General features: G+C 51.7%; 1 protein-coding gene across 7 annotated transcripts in view; it reads right to left on the reverse strand.

Annotated features, from left to right (window-relative positions):
* IQANK1 (IQ motif and ankyrin repeat containing 1) overlaps positions 1-16,834 on the reverse strand; it is a 338,309-nt gene that overhangs the window by 186,005 nt on the left and 135,470 nt on the right. The gene's annotated exons all lie outside the window — the stretch shown is intronic.

The raw sequence follows: 16,834 nt of genomic DNA on the forward strand, positions 1-16,834 counted from the left end.
GTATGCCGATGGCAATAATCAATAAACCCAAATAATTCAGCCCCGCTATTAAGGACCACAAAAACATAAATAAAACAACAAAAAAAAACATTACAACAGTACCTCCCAAAGAGACCGTGTCGTCCATCTGTCCTTCCCCTCCTTGACCCCACAATATCAATCGCCCTTTCCCTCCGGCACCCCCTCTCGTGCCCCATCTTGTAATTCAGATCAACCTCAAAACTCTCAGGTAGGTCAGGCATGTCAGCTCAGCAAATTCTACAGAAAGAAGCCGAATAAAGGGCTTCCACAGTGCACCCAAGTCTTCTGACCGCTGCTGGGCGGCCAAAGTAAGTTTCTCCATTGCGAGGATAAACCAGAACTTCTGGAGCCATGAGACACGAGTCTGAACCCTATCTGTTCCCCAGAGCGCTAAAATCAATTGTAGCGCTGCATTGAGCGCCAGGGCTATCTGCCTCCCCTTTAGAGATCGTAACGGAAAAGTGAGAGGATTAGGCAGCCCCAATAAGATATACGATGGAGACCTCGGAAGCGTGACCTGAAATGCTACATCTATCTCATCTATAATATTTCGCCAATAACGATGTAACTTGGGGCAGTGCCAAAGCAAATGTACCAGCATGCCCGTAGCTCCACAGCCTCTTCAGCAAAGGTCAGTCCTTGCCTGATCCCATGCATGCACTCGTGCCGGGGTATAGTACCAGTAGGAGGCGATCTTATATGATGTCTCTGTCCCTGCCGCACTGTAGGCTGTATGGTGTGTTCTATAAAATATGCTATCCCATTCCTCGTCCGAGAAATCCCTCTCTAGCTCCCTCTCCCACCTCAGCTGGCCCTTTGACTTCGGCGGACGGCTCGCTCCTTGTAGAAGGCGATAGAGCTCCAAGATAATTCTCTTATCATCCTTCTTTAAGAACAACCATTTCTAAAATGGCGTGGGAGGCCTATCTATCAACGCTCTGTTCGCCGGTAAGAGAGCCCAGTGCCGAACCTGGTAATACGTTAGCCTATCCGCCTTAACTAAGCCATAGGCCTCTCTCATCTGATCAAAGGACAAAACCCCATGCTCGTCAAAGAGACTTCCCACTCTCCTACAGCCCCCTTCATACCAACGTCTAAGGCCTTCCAGGCTCAAAATCAGGATTCGCACCTATGGGGGTCATCGGGGAGGGAAAAGAAGTCAGCTCTGAACGACAAGCCACTGCATCCCACACTCGCAGAGTTGTCCCAGTAATCGGGGAAATATAGAGACCTTTAGCCCTATACCTACGCCGGAGCCAAGGCTCCTTCCAAATAGGACAGCCAGCCACCGCCTGGTCCATAAAACACCAGTGTTTCTCCGTAAGTGGGCGACTCCACTCTACAAAAAAGCGGAGTTGGGCTGCTTGGAAATATCTCAGGAGGCACGGGATCGCCAGCCCCCCACTGCTCTTGGGGCGGTATAGAACCTGCCTCGCTAAACACGGCGGACGACCCTCCCATATGAATCTCAAAACCGTGGATTGGAGGGTAGCAATCGTCCGGGGGGGCGGGGTCAACGGGAGTACCTGAAATATATATAACATTTGTGGCAGTACAGTCATCTTAACCGCGGCCACTCTTCCCAACCAAGATAGCTTGTGTTTCCCCCATACCTCCAGATCCCGCTGTATATGTCGTACCAGTTTCTTGTAATTTAGGTTCGCCGTTTTTTGCAGCAGACGTCGCTAACTCAACCCCCAGATAAGAAAGATGCGAAGACGACCAAATAAAGGGGTACCTCGCACGCAGATCTTCCTTATGATCCGTGCTCAAAAACAGACTAAGGACCTGGGACTTCTGCATGTTCACTTTAAATGCCGAAACCCGGCTTAACTCACCCAACAACTCCATAAGCGCAGGCAAAGAGGTGGCAGGCTCCACAAGGGTGAGAATCACATCGTCTGCATATAAAGTAATAAGGTGGTGATCTCCACCAAATTTCACGCCAGAAACCAGGGGGCTATCTTGCAAGCACTGCGCAAAGGGCTCCATGTATAGCGCAAATAATAGGGGGGAAAGTGGGCATCCCTGTCTAGTCCCACGCTCAACTGGAAATGACGCAGAGAGCACCCCATTGACTCAGACCGCCGCCCTATGAGAGCGATAAGCACATTGGATCCAAGCTCGAAAACCCGGACCCAGGCCGAAACGCTTCAAGACTGAGAAAAGATATGGCCAATGAACCCTGTTGAACGCCTTTTCAGAGTCAATTGAAAGAAAAAGCGCCTCTCTACGAGATCTATCTATTTTATCTATCAGATGTAAAAGCCGTTTCGTATCATCACTGCATTGTCGATTTGGAATGAAACCTGACTGATCTGGATCAATGAGGCCCGGCATATAAGGATTAAGGCGGAAGGCAAGTATCCCCGTGAATAATTTGGTATCTATGTTGGGAAGCGAGATCGGCCTATATGAAGCACAATCCTCTGGGTCCTTCACCGGTTTATGTATAACAGTAATAGTGGCGTCCAGCATACTAGGCGCTAGAGTCCCCGTCGTCCGAAAGGAATTAAAAAGTCGAGTGAGTAGCGGGGCAAGTTCAACACAAAAGGTCTTGTAAAACAACGCCGTGAACCCATCTGGGCCAGGGGACTTCCCTTTCTTCAGGCGGGAAATAGCCGATACCACTTCTTCTAGCCTTATCTCCTGGTTCAGAGACATCGCCTCCCTTTCCCCAAGAGGGGCGACTGCCACCCCCTCTAAATAAGAGTCCAGAGCCCCCTCGTCCCGCGCATCTGCTGCATACAAGCCCCGGTAAAACCCCGCAAAGGCCTCCGCAATCTGATCACTCACACAGGCCACCTCACCAGAGGGGGAACGGATCAGCTTAACCGTCGACGCAGCGTGCTGTGCTCGCAACCGGTGCGCCAACAACTTTCCACATCTATTACTCCCAATATAATACTTGTGCTTAAGACGTGCTACTGCGTACTCTGCCCTATCCCAATCTAATCGCTTCAGCTGGTGTCTCGCCAAATTCTGGGCGCACCAGTCAATTTATGGGAACGCTCCAGGACAGCCACTCTCTGCTCTAGCCTTTCTCTCACTTCTCTTCTCTCTCTATTATCCCTCGCCAACAGTGCCATAACCTCTCCCCGCACCACTGACTTCAGTGCCTCCCAAACAGTTTCCATAGAGGTGCTACCGTCATCATTAAAAGCAATATAATCCACAATCGCACGACGAATCGACTCCACTGCTGACTCACTCTGGAGCAAGGAGTCCCTAAAGCGCCAGTTCGGTGTGCCGCCGTGGCCTACCTCCATAGCCAGCTCCACAGTAATAGGGGCATGATCAGTCAAGGCCCTGGGCTCAATCGTAGCCTCTCTAACCCGGGACATGAACTCTTGCGAAGCCAAGAAAAGATCAAGCCGGGCATAGGTCTTGGTCGCCGCAGAATAGAAAGAATAATCCCGCAGAGTTGGATGGGACATCCTCCAGACATCCTCAAGCCCACACTCTGCCAACCATTGGCACCCCATCTCCGACACTGCCCCAGTCTATCCAGAGCGTTGGCCCGAACGATCCAGCTCATCGTCCATTACTAGATTGAAATCCCCCCCTATTAAAATAGCGCTATCTGGCGAGCTAAGGACAGGGGAGATTGACTGTCTCAAAAAGGCCTCTTGCTTGGCGTTCGGGGCATAAAGGGAAGTAACAGTAAAGAAAAACACCCCAAGCCTCATTCTAATGACCAGGAGCGTACCTGGGATTTCGTGTACCTTTCCAACTATTTCCCCAGGGAACGTCCTCGAAAGCAGTATCGCCACCCCCGCATGTTTCGTAGTAGTTGAGGACCAAAGCTGCCTAGGGAACCATCGTGAGCGCATGCGGAACGTATCTTTATGTAACAAGTAGGTCTCTTGTAATAGGCAAATGTGACCCCCCAACTGTTCTAGACTCGACAGAATCGCTAGCCGTTTGGTTGGGTTGTTCAACCCCCGAACATTCAGACTTATACATTTAACTGTCATGTCGTCACGAGGGTAGGTCACCCAAAGGCAAGGGGACACGAGGGTGCACATCCAGGCTTACTCCCAAACCGGACTCCCAGGGAAGCACAACAACAACCAACCATTGCGCACAACAGGTGCTCATAACCATATAGTCCTCTCACACTCTTCTCCAAAGAGGAAAAAGTCTCGACTGGGCCGTGGGTCCCCCTCAAGTTCACCTGCCAAGCCCGTCCACTCCGCTGCCCAGGCCCCTCCCTGATAGCCCATAGGCAAACAAATAAGCGACCCCGTGCTAGGCAGTCTCTGCTAGACGCCCCAGACTCAGAGATTAGTCCCAGCTGCCACATTGTTCACTGCCGACTTCCGCTCCGATAACTGCTCCGACGCGGTAGGCCTCTGTCGCTTCCTCCTTTTCTCGTTTCTCCTCCAACTTGGTCGGACCTCTCCACTCGGGCCCGGTTGCACGCTCAAGTCCTGGCCATCCTCCGCCAGGTCCAGGATCCGGTTCACTTCCAATATGGATTTCACCTGATGGAGCTGTCCCTTCCAGCGAAAGATAAGGCGGAACGGGTGGCCCCAAGAATATGACACGCCCTGAGCACGCAAATGTTCCGTAATAGGTTTAAATTCACGACGCCTCTGCAGAGTTCGTGCCGAAAGGTCCTGAAATAATTGAAGCTGGAGCCCTCTAAATTGGATCTGCGGTAGGTTGCGTGCCCGTTGCAGTATACTGTCCTTAAGCCCATAATTGTGGACACAAGCCAGGATGCCCGGAGGGCGATCTCCCTCACCCCAAGCCCGACCCACCCGGTGCACTCTATCCAACGTGATCTCTCGGGACTCCTCTAGACCAAGAACTGAGCAAAATAATTCCACCACAAACTCTCTAATGTCGTCCTTCTCTGCTCCAGTCGGTGCTCCCCTAATGCGGATATTATGCCGGCGTGAGCGATTCTCTAGGTCCTCCACCGTAATCTGGAGGAGATCCTGTTGCTCCCGCAAGCGGATGCATTCTTGTTGGAGATCCGCTACCTCCTCTCCCTGGGAGATTTCACCATCTTCCACCTGCGCCACCCGCTCACCGAGGGAGGTGACTTCTGCTCTCAATTCTTTCACCTCATAGGAGATGTCCCGACGAAGCTCCTGAAGATCGCTCCTGAGCGAGTCGAACAGGGAGGCAAGAAAACCCCTCGTGACCGGGGCCCCCTCGTCGTCCTCCACCTCGCCCCTCTCCTCTGGGGCCCTCGCAGCAGGCGGCTCCTCCGGGGCTCCACCCGGCAGCGGACGGGCCCCCGTAAGCATGTCTCTCACCGTCTGCTCTCTTGCCCTTAGCAGACGTCATCGCTCCAGCACCCTTGTCGCGTCGGGCGTCGAGGTCACTCTAAGCCTTCTCAAAAATATGCCCACGGATCACCCCAGGCACAACGAAGCGGCCAACCACCACTAACCTCCACTCAAAGTGGCGAGGCACTTCACCTCTAAGCCGCTCCTTATTTCCTGGCGCCAATAGGGACCTCCAAGGGCCACCCCGACAGTCCATGGGTTCCGGGTCCCGTCACACCAGGGGCCATTCGTCGCCCAGGAACTGAATGCTTGGTCCAGTTTCTCCACCAATCACCACTGCACACTGGTGGCTCACCTTGCTGCTCGGCCACTCCTCAAGTCGCAGCGCTGGTAGGATCCCCGTGGGCCGCCTGCACCGCCGATGTACGGCCCGGGCCCCACCTCCTCAGGGGCTGCTCGTTGTCCCAAACCAGATGGCTGGTTCAGCAGGAGCCGGCCCGTGCCTCCCGCCGTGGGCCCAGCCCCCACCGTCCCAGGCACCAGTTCTCCGGTCCCCCCAGGTGCTCAAAACGGCCCCGCGGGGCACCAACGGCACAGCGCCCTCCTGGGTCTCCGCCGCACTGCTCACTGGTCCTAGACCTGCGAGGCTCAAAGGCCGCCGCGCAGCCCAAGCCGCCACAGGCCATGCCTGCCCGCTTTGGGCGTCAGCACAGGCCCCGCGGCTCCGCTGCCTCACTCTGAGAAGGTGCTGGCGTCCCGAGCCCTCCGGGGCTCCACACCGTCTGGGGCGTCCGACACGCACCGTCGGACCCCCTGCTTCACCCCCACTGGGGCCGCAACGCTATTTCTGAGGCCCGGGCGGCGGAGCAAGGACGGTACACGTCCGCTTACGCCGCCATGCTGGCCACACCCCAAAGATAGCCCTTTAGAGTCCCTAAGGAAGAACCTTGCTGGGCTAGAGACAGAATGAAAAGAAGAATGTCAGAAAGAGAAGCAGAAAGAGGGTCAATAGACCTTTCTGTACAATAATATACAAAGTGTTTCCAATGGCAGGCGCTTACTATTTTAGTGGAGGGCCGCCTGGCTGCCAAAATAACTTTACAGACTTTGTGAGGAAGGTCAAAAACCATCAACTGCCGCCGCTCAATCTCCACGCATTAAGGTGCAGAGTTGACAGGTTTGGGTGGCGAACCCTCCCCTGCTGCGACAGAAGATCCTCTTGAAGGGGCAGCCTGATCTGAGGACTGATGCTCATTTGGAGTAGCTTTGGATAGCAGATTCTCTGTGCCCAATCCAAAACCAGTAAGATGACTTGGGCCCGGTCATTCTTGATCTTCTTGAGAACTCTGGGCAGAAGTGGTATGGACGGAAATGCGTATCAGAATCCTAAATTGCACTAGCGACGAAAAGCGTCACCGAGCGATTGCTGCCTTGGAAACTCCAACGCGCAATACTGCTAACATTGTGTGTTCTCTGCGTAGGCAAACAGATCTAACCAAGACTCCTCCCACCGCTGAAAGAGTCCTTACACCACCTCCGGATGGAGACACCATTCGTGATCTGCTAGGCACCGACGGCTGAGTTCGTCCACCTTTGTGTTCAGAGAACCTGCCAGGTGTTGAACCACCAGGGATATGCCCTGCTGTTCCAGCCATGTCCAGAGACGCAGAGCCTCTTGACAAAGGATCCATGACTCCACACCGCCCTGCTTGTTGCAGTACCACATTGCGGTAGTGTTGTCTGTGAACACCTGCACTAACTTCACTTTCACAACAGGAAGAAATGCTTTCAATGCTAGCCGGATCGCCCAAAGCTCCAATAAGTTGATATGGAGCCCGGATTCCGCCAGAGACCATAGGCTACTGATCTCCGCCTCTCCCAGGTGGCCTCCCCATCCCAGAAGTGACATCTGTCTCGGGAAGATCTGGTTAGGGAAGGGAGAGGTGTGGACCCAATCGCAGTTCACTAACCACCACTGCAGGTCTTTTTCAGTTCCCTCTGAGATCTGAACCGTGTCAGTAAGATTTCCCTGATGGGGTGCCCACTGGAACTTCAGGTCCCATTGTAAAGCCCTTTTATGCCATCTGGCATGCTTGACTAACATGATTCAGGAAGCCATGATTCCCAACAGCCTCAGAGTCTGTCTCCCTGAAATCCAGGATAGAGGCCGAAACATCAGTATCATAACCTGAATATCCTGGACTTGTTGCTCGGGAGGATAAACCCGAAACTGCACTGTGCCCAGAACAGCTCCGATGAAAGGGAGCTTCTGAGAGGGAGTCAGGTGCAACTTCGGCACGTTTATAGTGAACCCCGGTGAATGCAGGAGGTCCGCCGTAGTCTGAAGGTGGGTGACGAGAGCCTGGGGCATAGGAGCATTCAACAGCCAGTCGTCAGGGTAGGGGAAGACTGAAATCCCTAACCTGCGCAGATGAGCTGCCACCACCGCCATCACTTTAGTGAACACCCGAGGGGCAATAGTGAAACCGAAGGGGAGCACGATAAACTGAAAGTGCTCATGGCCCACCTTGAACCGCAAGTAATGCCTGTGGGCAGGCAGGATGGGAATGTAAAAATACGCATCCTGCAAGTCCAACACTAACATCCAGTCTCCTTGGTCTAGGGCAGCTAAGACCTGAGCAAGAGGGAGCATCTTGAATTTCTCCTTTTTGAGGAAGAGATTAACATCCCTTAAATCCAAAATAGGGGGAGGACCCTTGTTCTTTTTGGGAATCAGAAAGTAGCTGGAATAACAACCACTGCCTACTTCTGATATCAGGACCCTTTCTATGGTTCCCTTGGCAAAGAGAGCCGTAACTCCATCAGCCGTTCTTTTACCGGAGGAGTAGAGAGAGGGAAATACTGGAAGGGGAGGGAATAGCCCTTCTGTATGATCTGCAAGATCCATTTGTCCGATGTTATGGATCACCAGTGAGGGAGATGAAATTGAATCCTCCCTCCAACTGGACGGACATGATCTTGCAGAACCATACTAGGAGGGTTTGGCCATTGCGGAAGAGGGAGGATGGGTGGTGGCCGACCTCTGGCTAGACCCTCTGGGTCTGAAGGTACCACAACCGCGTCCTCACTCTGGATGTTGTGATGCCGGAGGATGGCGACTAACCTGTTGATGGCGTGGTACCGCGCCCCTCCCGAATCCTCGAAAGGGGCGATAGACAGTCTGCTGTTGATCAGGCGCTGAAAGACCCAAGGATCTGGCTGTAGCTCGAGAACTGTGGAATCTCTGAAGCACAGAGTCTGCCTTTTCACCAAAAAGGCTTGTGTGCCATCGAAAGGCATGTCTATCAAGTTTGACTGGATATCCCCCGAAAAGCTGGTGGTACGCAGCCAGGCGTGGCGTCGGAGGGCCACTATCGAAGAAATCGCTCTGCCCAGCAAGTCGGTTGTGTCCAAGCCACACCTGATGGTAAACCTGGCTGCATCTCTCCCATCTTTGACAGCCTGGGTGAGAGTGTCCCTGGACCTGCAGCACTTGTGCCACCATATCCCATAAAGTATGGGGAAAAACGGCCCAATAGGCAAGACATGTTTACCGACCTCAATGCCAGGCTGGAGGAAGAAAACATCTCCTTCCCAAGTTGGTCCAGCCTCTTGGATTCCCTATCCGGGGGATTGGAAGGGAAGGCACCACGGGAAGTGGAGGCTTGGACCGCCAGGCTCTCCGAAGTGGGGTGTTGGGTGAGGAAACTAGGGTCACTTGGAGCTGGTCTATGGCGGCGGCTGATTGCCCTATTCACAGGAGCCCCTGTGCTGGGTTTGGACCACATTCCCAAAAGGACATCTGTGAGAGCTTCATTAAAAGGTAACATCAGCTCTGATGTAGCAACCCCTGGAAGGAGCACCTCTGTCAGGAGATTAGTCCTGACTGGCACCGTAGGCAAGTCTAGGTCCAAGACCTCAGCAGGTATACACACTAGCAGGTACAGGATAGTCAGCAGCAGTATAACCGTCCTTTACGCATATGCACCAGCTCTGTAACCTTCCATTATACAGATACACCAATAGACACTGCAAAGCCAGCAGCAATGTAACCTTTATTTATGCATATACATCAGCAGGTATAGTACAGGACAGCCAGCAGGAGAGCAATCTTCCTTTATGCATATACAACAGCAGATACATACATCAGCACGTACAGGCAGCAGCAGTATAATATTCCTTTATGTATGTACCCAGCAGATATGGACATCAGCAGGTGAGGTACAGTCAAAGCAGTGTAACCTACCATTAAGCATGTACACAAGCAGGTACAGGACAGCCACCAGCAGTGTAACCTTCATTTTGCCTGTACACCCACCAGTATATACATCATCAGGTACAGGACAGGCAGCATATACACTGCAATGGTACAGGACAGCCAGCAGCAGCACAATGAGGTACTGGACACCCAGCAACAGTTCAACCTTCTTTTAGGCATTTATTCCAGGAAGTATATATACATCTGCAGTTACAGGTCAGCCAGCAGCAGTGCAACCTTGCATTATGCATATACATAAAGAGGTGCAGGACAGCCAGCAGCAGTGCAGAATCCTTTATGCATATGCACCGGCAGGTACAGGACAGACAGCAACAGTGTAAACTTCCTTTATGCATATACACCAGCAGTCAGAGGACAGCCAGCAGCAGTGCAACCTTCCTTTATGCATGTACACCAGCAGGTACAGGACAGCCAGCAGCAGTGCAACCTTCCTTTATGCATGTACACCAGCAGGTACAGGACAGCCAGCAGCAGTGCAACCTTCCTATATGCATGTACACCAGCAGGTACAGGAGAGTCAGCAGCGTGATCTTCTTTTATTAATTAATTAGTTTAAAGTATTTACAAAGTGCACCATCATCCCCTCAGGGATATACTGGCGCTAGACCTCATCTTTGCCAGTTCCAATCAAGACCCTAAAGTGGATACAACCATGTCTTCAACTTTCTCCGGAATGCGCACAAGTCCGGTACTATACATAGATTCTGGGGAAGATTATTCCAGTGGGCTGCTGCCTAAAAATTGAAGGAGCGGACACCCAGTCTGGATTTCTTGATTATTTTACAGTATATTAAAGCCTAATAGGCTGATCAAAGATTTTGCAGAGGCTTGTAACATGTAACTCTATTTTGTAAAATCGCTGGACCCTTATCATAAAGTACTCTATGCGCATGGCACATTAGCTTAAAAACTGCTGTATTCGGACTGGAAGCCAGTGAAGATGATTGAGAAAAGCCAAGGCTAAACTCATAGTTGTGCTGCAAATCAATCTTGCTGCTGCATTCTGAATAGTCTGGAGCCGTGTACATAAATACTCTGCCATTCTCATAATAAGTGCATTCCAATGGTCCAACCGCCTCACAATCAAAGCTTGAACAATATTCCTTCTCAACGTCACTGGAATCCTATGAAATAATACATAAAGAGTGCTTGAAAGACAAGAACAGATCCTGCACACCATGTTAACTTACTCTACCAATGAAAGAGAGTCATCAATTGAGAAACATAGGTTTCTTTACCACCTTTTGAGGTTTTGGTGCGGGACCTAGCAAAACGAGCGACCAAGAATAATTCCAGACTTTGCAGGCTCCACCAGAAAGCAAGATTTCTGTTTTATCTGCATTCATTTTTAAACAGTGTGTCTGCAGTCATCCTATCATTTCCAATAATCAACAAATTCCCCTGCGTCTCAGTGTGCTTGCCATCAATATAAATGATCAACTTGGTATCATCAGTGTACAAAATGCTCTAAAAGCCCTATGCCCTAACAGTGCTTGCCAAGGGTGCCGAATAGATATTAAACAATGTGGGGCTCAGGGAAGAACCACGGAGAAATCCACAGTGCATATTTCGAGGGGTAGATCTAAAAGGGCTTTGCTGTACCGAGTGAGATGTATTGCTTAGGAATTAGCAAAACCACTGCGGAGTCTGAGAATGCAACCCAATTTCAGGCAGCCTTTGGAGCAAAAGTTGGTGAGGCACAGTGTCAAAATCCCCTGACAGATCTAAAACGATTAGTGCTGCTGATTTACCTTGATCTACAAGCGACCTGACACTGTCCAACACCGCCAATAAAGTAGACTCTGTACTGTTTTTTGCCCTGAACTGTGTTGGTGAAGGGTCCAACAGGTTATTACTCTCCAAGTATTGAATTAATTGTATATTAACTAATCTTTTAGGCACCTGAGCCAAATAAGGTAGCATTTAGATGGGCCGGTAATTAGAGTCATGCCCCTATTTTCTTCCCTAATGGTATCACCAAGGCCTGCTTCCAGGATGCAGGAAACTTAGAGCCTCAGTTCGAGATTTGTTCAAAAGTGTTTGTTACACATGGAGCGAGTACGGGGGCTAGAAGAGTGTAGATATAATATGGACAGGGCTCCAGTGCAGACCCTGATGTCTCCTTTGCCGTCATCTCCTCCACAGCTCCGACTGACAGCTCTGCAAAAGTACCTTATGCCTGAACAAACACGTACTGGACAGTCAACAGCAGTGTATCCTTCCTTTATGCGTATACACCAGCAGGTACAGGACAGCCAGCAGTAGTATAAACTTACTGTATGCATATACACCACTAGCAGGTACAGGAAAGCCAGCAGGATTGTAACTATCTACCAGCAGGGACTGACTCTTGTGGAGGACGCCATATTGTGCCTGCCACCATGTTCACTCCCAAACATACATTTGCATGGCATGGGTAGGACTCAAAGATCTGTCTTATTGTGGGCTGAACAGACTAATGAGAGACGCCCAGTGGCACCCTCTCCCAGTGGTGCAGGACTACAATATCTTAGCCTCCCACAAACAGTCTCTCCATAACCTGACAAGAATGGGGTCCAGGTGAGGCTTACTTTGGATATGGTTCGCAGTCAAGTGGAGTCATTGGGGAGCAGTCAAAAACACATGAAGCCAGTGCATCGGTGACCCCATGGACACAAAGGCGATGAAAACATTCCCCCAGAAGGAAACCAGAACACTCAGGTTCAGGGCCTAGGAGCTGAACAATGAAGCAGGAGTTTGTGTCAGGAGAGGAAGATGGCCATGTCATTTCACAAGAGCTTGTGGGCACCTGAGGCTTTCACAGGGATCTTACACCAGGGGCCTGCATGACAGCTGCCTAAAACACTTAGGTGGTCATTACAACATTGGCAGTAAAAGCTGCTTACTGCCGTGCAGAAGACCGCCAACACACCGCCGCGGCAAACCGCCACAGCTATTATGACCCACATTTCGGAATCTGCCAAAATTCAGACACCCACACAAGTCCGCCACACCAAAGGTCAGTGATAAACTGGCGAAAACAAAACCGACACCGTCACGCCAACAGAAACACGCCCACACTATCACAACACACGAATCCACGCGGCGGTCTTTCAACCGCAGTATTCCATTGGCGGTACACACTGCCGCGCTCAAAATACACACACATTTACAAAACACTACCACATTGGACAATTCTAAATACACACACCTGATACACATACACACACCACTCCCACACAAACATTACAATATAAAACACACACCCATATCACCCACAAACCCCTACGACAAAAAAATTCAGTAAGAAGGCCAGAGAGAGACACCACCAGTAAGAACAACAGCATCCACAGGCACACAATACCATCACCCACACAACTTCCACGCACCTCACACAACACACCACTACATATCAGCACACTGATCACCACACAATCCACCCCACACATCACCTAGACCACCCCATGGCACGGCAAAGACAGCCCAGGTTTTCGGAGGAGGAGCTCAGGGTCATGGTGGAGGAAATCGTCCGGGTAGAGCCACAGCTATTTGGAGCACAGGTGCAGCACACCTCCATTGCAAGGAAGATGGAGCTATGGCGAAGAATAGTGGACAGGGTCAACGCAGTGGGACAGCACCCAAGAAATCGGGAGGACATCAGGAAGAGGTGGAACGACCTACGGGGGGAAGATGCGTTCCGTGGTCTCAAGACACCACATGGCGGTTCAGCGGACTGGCGGCGGACCCCCACCTCCTCACCCACAACTAACAACATGGGAGGAGCAGGTCTTGGCGATTCTGCATCCTGAGGGCCTCGCAGGAGTAGGCGGAGGAATGGACTCTGGTAAGTCAAATCTTAACTATTACATCCCCCACCCTACCTGCATGCTATCACACACCCCCACCCTCACCCCCAGCACCCCAACTCCTCACATATGTCCCAACATCACAAAACACCCATCCCAACACCAAGCCCTGCATGCAACAACAGAGCATGGACACCCATTACTAAAGCATGCCCACTGCACATACCCATACAACACCCTAAACCACCATCACACAAGCTCCCACACAGGAATGCAAGCACTGGGGTACACGGCCAGCCACCCATTGCACACCATGACACACACACACATGTAATAACCATCCTTTTATACACCTGCAGGACCCCTACCCAGCGTCACCGGACAGGAGGGTCCACACATGTCCACACCACCAACAGAAGAGGCCCACAGTGATGACAGCACCTCTGTCCAACTGGATCTAGATGACCAGCTTGGCCCATCGGGGACCTCAGGACAGTCGGTTCCCTTCACACTGGCACAGGCCATCACAGACCATCCCCCCTCTGGAAACACCAGCACAGCACCCATCCAGCGGGCCCATACCTCCGTCCCCAGGACACGTCAATCAGCTGTGTGTCCACCACTACAGGGAACCCAGGATAACCCACCACCCCAACAACAGGGACCTGGGGGCAGTGGCACAGGGGAACTGGGAGGGCTGCTGTGCGACAGGGGGCGGACAAGCCAAGGGAACCCACTCTCCACGAGGCCCTCTCCTCCATCATGGGAGCCTACCACCACTCCCAGGAGACGATGGCAACGGTACTGGCCAAGTTTCAGGAGACCCAGCGCCTGCAGGAGGAACAGTATATGGGCTTCAGGGAGGAACTCAGAACCATCAGCTCCACCCTGGGCACCACTGTAGGGGTGCTGAAGGAAGTACTCAACACCAGGAGGGACACTGTGGCACTACAAGGGGCCCCTGACACTAGCATGGACGATGAACTGCCCACCACCTCCGCCGGCACTAGTGGACAGGACGCCCCGCCACAGGACCACCACACCAGCACCCCATCCCCTGCGGAGGGAGAACCACCCCGCAAACGGTCCCTGAGATCCAGGACAAAGACAGAGCACAATGCCAAGACCCCCGCCAAGAAATGAGACCACCCTGATTGTCATCCTACTGTCCCACTTTGTCACCCTGTCCATACTGAAACTGCCCCAGCTCCACTTCCTATGCCCATTTGGGCAATGCACCTGTGAGACTAATAGACTGGACTCTACCATGGAGATTCCTCCGCCATCACTCCTCACCATTTCACCACCCCCTCCAATATTGAGCACTTAAATAAATACACTTAAAACACAAAACAACCTGCAGTTTGTCTGTGATTTCAAAATAGTGTATTAGCAATTACAGTGACAAAATGCTCTTTCAATAGTAATGTCAACATACCTATGTCACACAGCTCAAGTCCATGAGGAATCAAAGCAGAAGTCACTCAGTGGGACCCACATCTGTGAAATCGTAAGGGAAAGTGACAACTCAGTGACCATACACTGGGTGAAAAGGACAGACAGTAGAGAGGTAGCAGTGTTTAAGTACATGTAGTAGGCAGATCTGTACTCTTATCTGTGTCTCACTGGAAATATTTCTGGATCACTGAGTCCCTGTTGTTCATGTCTTCTTCCTCTGCTTCCTCGTCTTCACTATCCACAGGCTCCACAGCTGCAACAGCACCGCCATCTGGACCATCCTCCTGCAGAAAAGGCACCTGTCGTCGCAATGCCAAGTTATGAAGCATACAGCAGGCTACGATGATCTGGCACACCTTCTTTGGTGAGTAGAATAGGGATCCACCTGTCATATGGAGGCACCGGAACCTGGCCTTCAGGAGGCCGAAGGTCCACTCGATCACCCTCCTAGTTCGCCCATGGGCCTCATTGTAGCGTTCCTCTGCCCTTGTCCTGGGATTCCTCACTGGGGTCAGTAGCCATGACAGGTTGGGGTAACCAGAGTCACCTGCAAATGGTGAGGGACAAGTATTAGACACACACTAACCTGTAGGGTAACCCCAGACCCAGACAACCATTCCCATTGTCTTGCTTCCAGGTGCTCACCTAATAGCCACACACAGTGCCTCTGGAGTTGACCCATCACATAAGGGATGCTGCTATTCCACAGGATGTAGGCGTCATGCACTGAGCCAGGGAACTTAGCATTCACATGGGAGATGTACTGGTCTGCCAAACATACCATCTGTACATTCATTGAATGATAACTCTTCCGGTTTCTGTACACCTGTTCACTCCTGCGGGGGGGACCAAAGCCACATGGGTCCCATCAATGGCACCTATGATGTTGGGGATATGTCCCAGGGCATAGAAATCACCTTTCACTGTAAGCAAATTCTCCACCTGAGGGAAACAATGTAGCTCCGCATGTGTTTCAGAAGGGCAGACAACACTCTGGACAATACGTTGGAAAACATAGGCTGGGACATCCCTGATGCTATGGCCACTGTTGTTTGAAATGATCCACTTGCAAGGAAATGGAGCACTGACAGCACCTGCACTTGAAGGGGGATTCCTGTGGGATGGTGGATTGCTGACATCAGGTCTGGCTCCAACTGGGTACACAGTTCCTGGATTGTGGCACGGTCAAGCCTGTATGTGATTATGACATGTCGCTCCTTCATTGTCGACAGGTCCACCAACGGTCGGTACACCGGAGGATGCCGCCATCTCCTCACATGTCCCAGCGGACGGTGCCTATGAAGGACAACAGCGAGCACAGAGTCAAACAACTCAGAGGTACGTACCCACAGTTTACACAGAACACCAATCATACACAAAAGGTGGCCTGTATATGTGTTGAGTCTAGGCCTAGGTATGTGTGACGCAGTTGGAAATGAAGCCATGTGGGCCCCTGAAATGGCGCCTGCCTGACCTCTAAAGTGGGACAATGAGATGTGAGGTAACTGCGCTGGCGTTGTACACCGTCATGGTAGGCGGTCGAAGACCGCGGCGCAATGCTGCATTGGTTAACATTGGACCCTATGGGTCCCAGGAGCCAATGACGATGTGCGCCGGCGGTGACGGTACGCACCGCCGCGGACTTGACCGCCATTTTCTATCTGTTCAATCACTTGATACCTGATCTTCGACAGGAGAGGACCTACACTGCAAGTGCTGCTGTGACCTCGGTCTGGAAGAGACAATGGCTCGAGTGTCTGGGGAAAGGGCTCCTGCCTTCACATCGGAGGAGTTGGAGAAGCTCGTGGATGGGGTCCTCCCCCAGTACACGCTACTCTACGGTCCTCCAGACAAACAGGTATGTACACAGGGAGCATGATATATGGTCTATGCCTGTGTGGAGAAGGCTGGATGTAAGAAGGAAGGGGGGAGAGTGCTGCGTGCATGAAAGACGGTGAATGCATGTGCCACATGGCAAGGGTAGGGATGGGGGCCAATCACTTTGACGGTGCAGTTGGTAATAACTTATCTTTTTCCCTTGTACATTT

The sequence above is a fragment of the Pleurodeles waltl genome, chromosome 2_2 (genome assembly GCF_031143425.1).
Source record: "Pleurodeles waltl isolate 20211129_DDA chromosome 2_2, aPleWal1.hap1.20221129, whole genome shotgun sequence".
NCBI lineage: Eukaryota > Metazoa > Chordata > Amphibia > Caudata > Salamandridae > Pleurodeles > Pleurodeles waltl.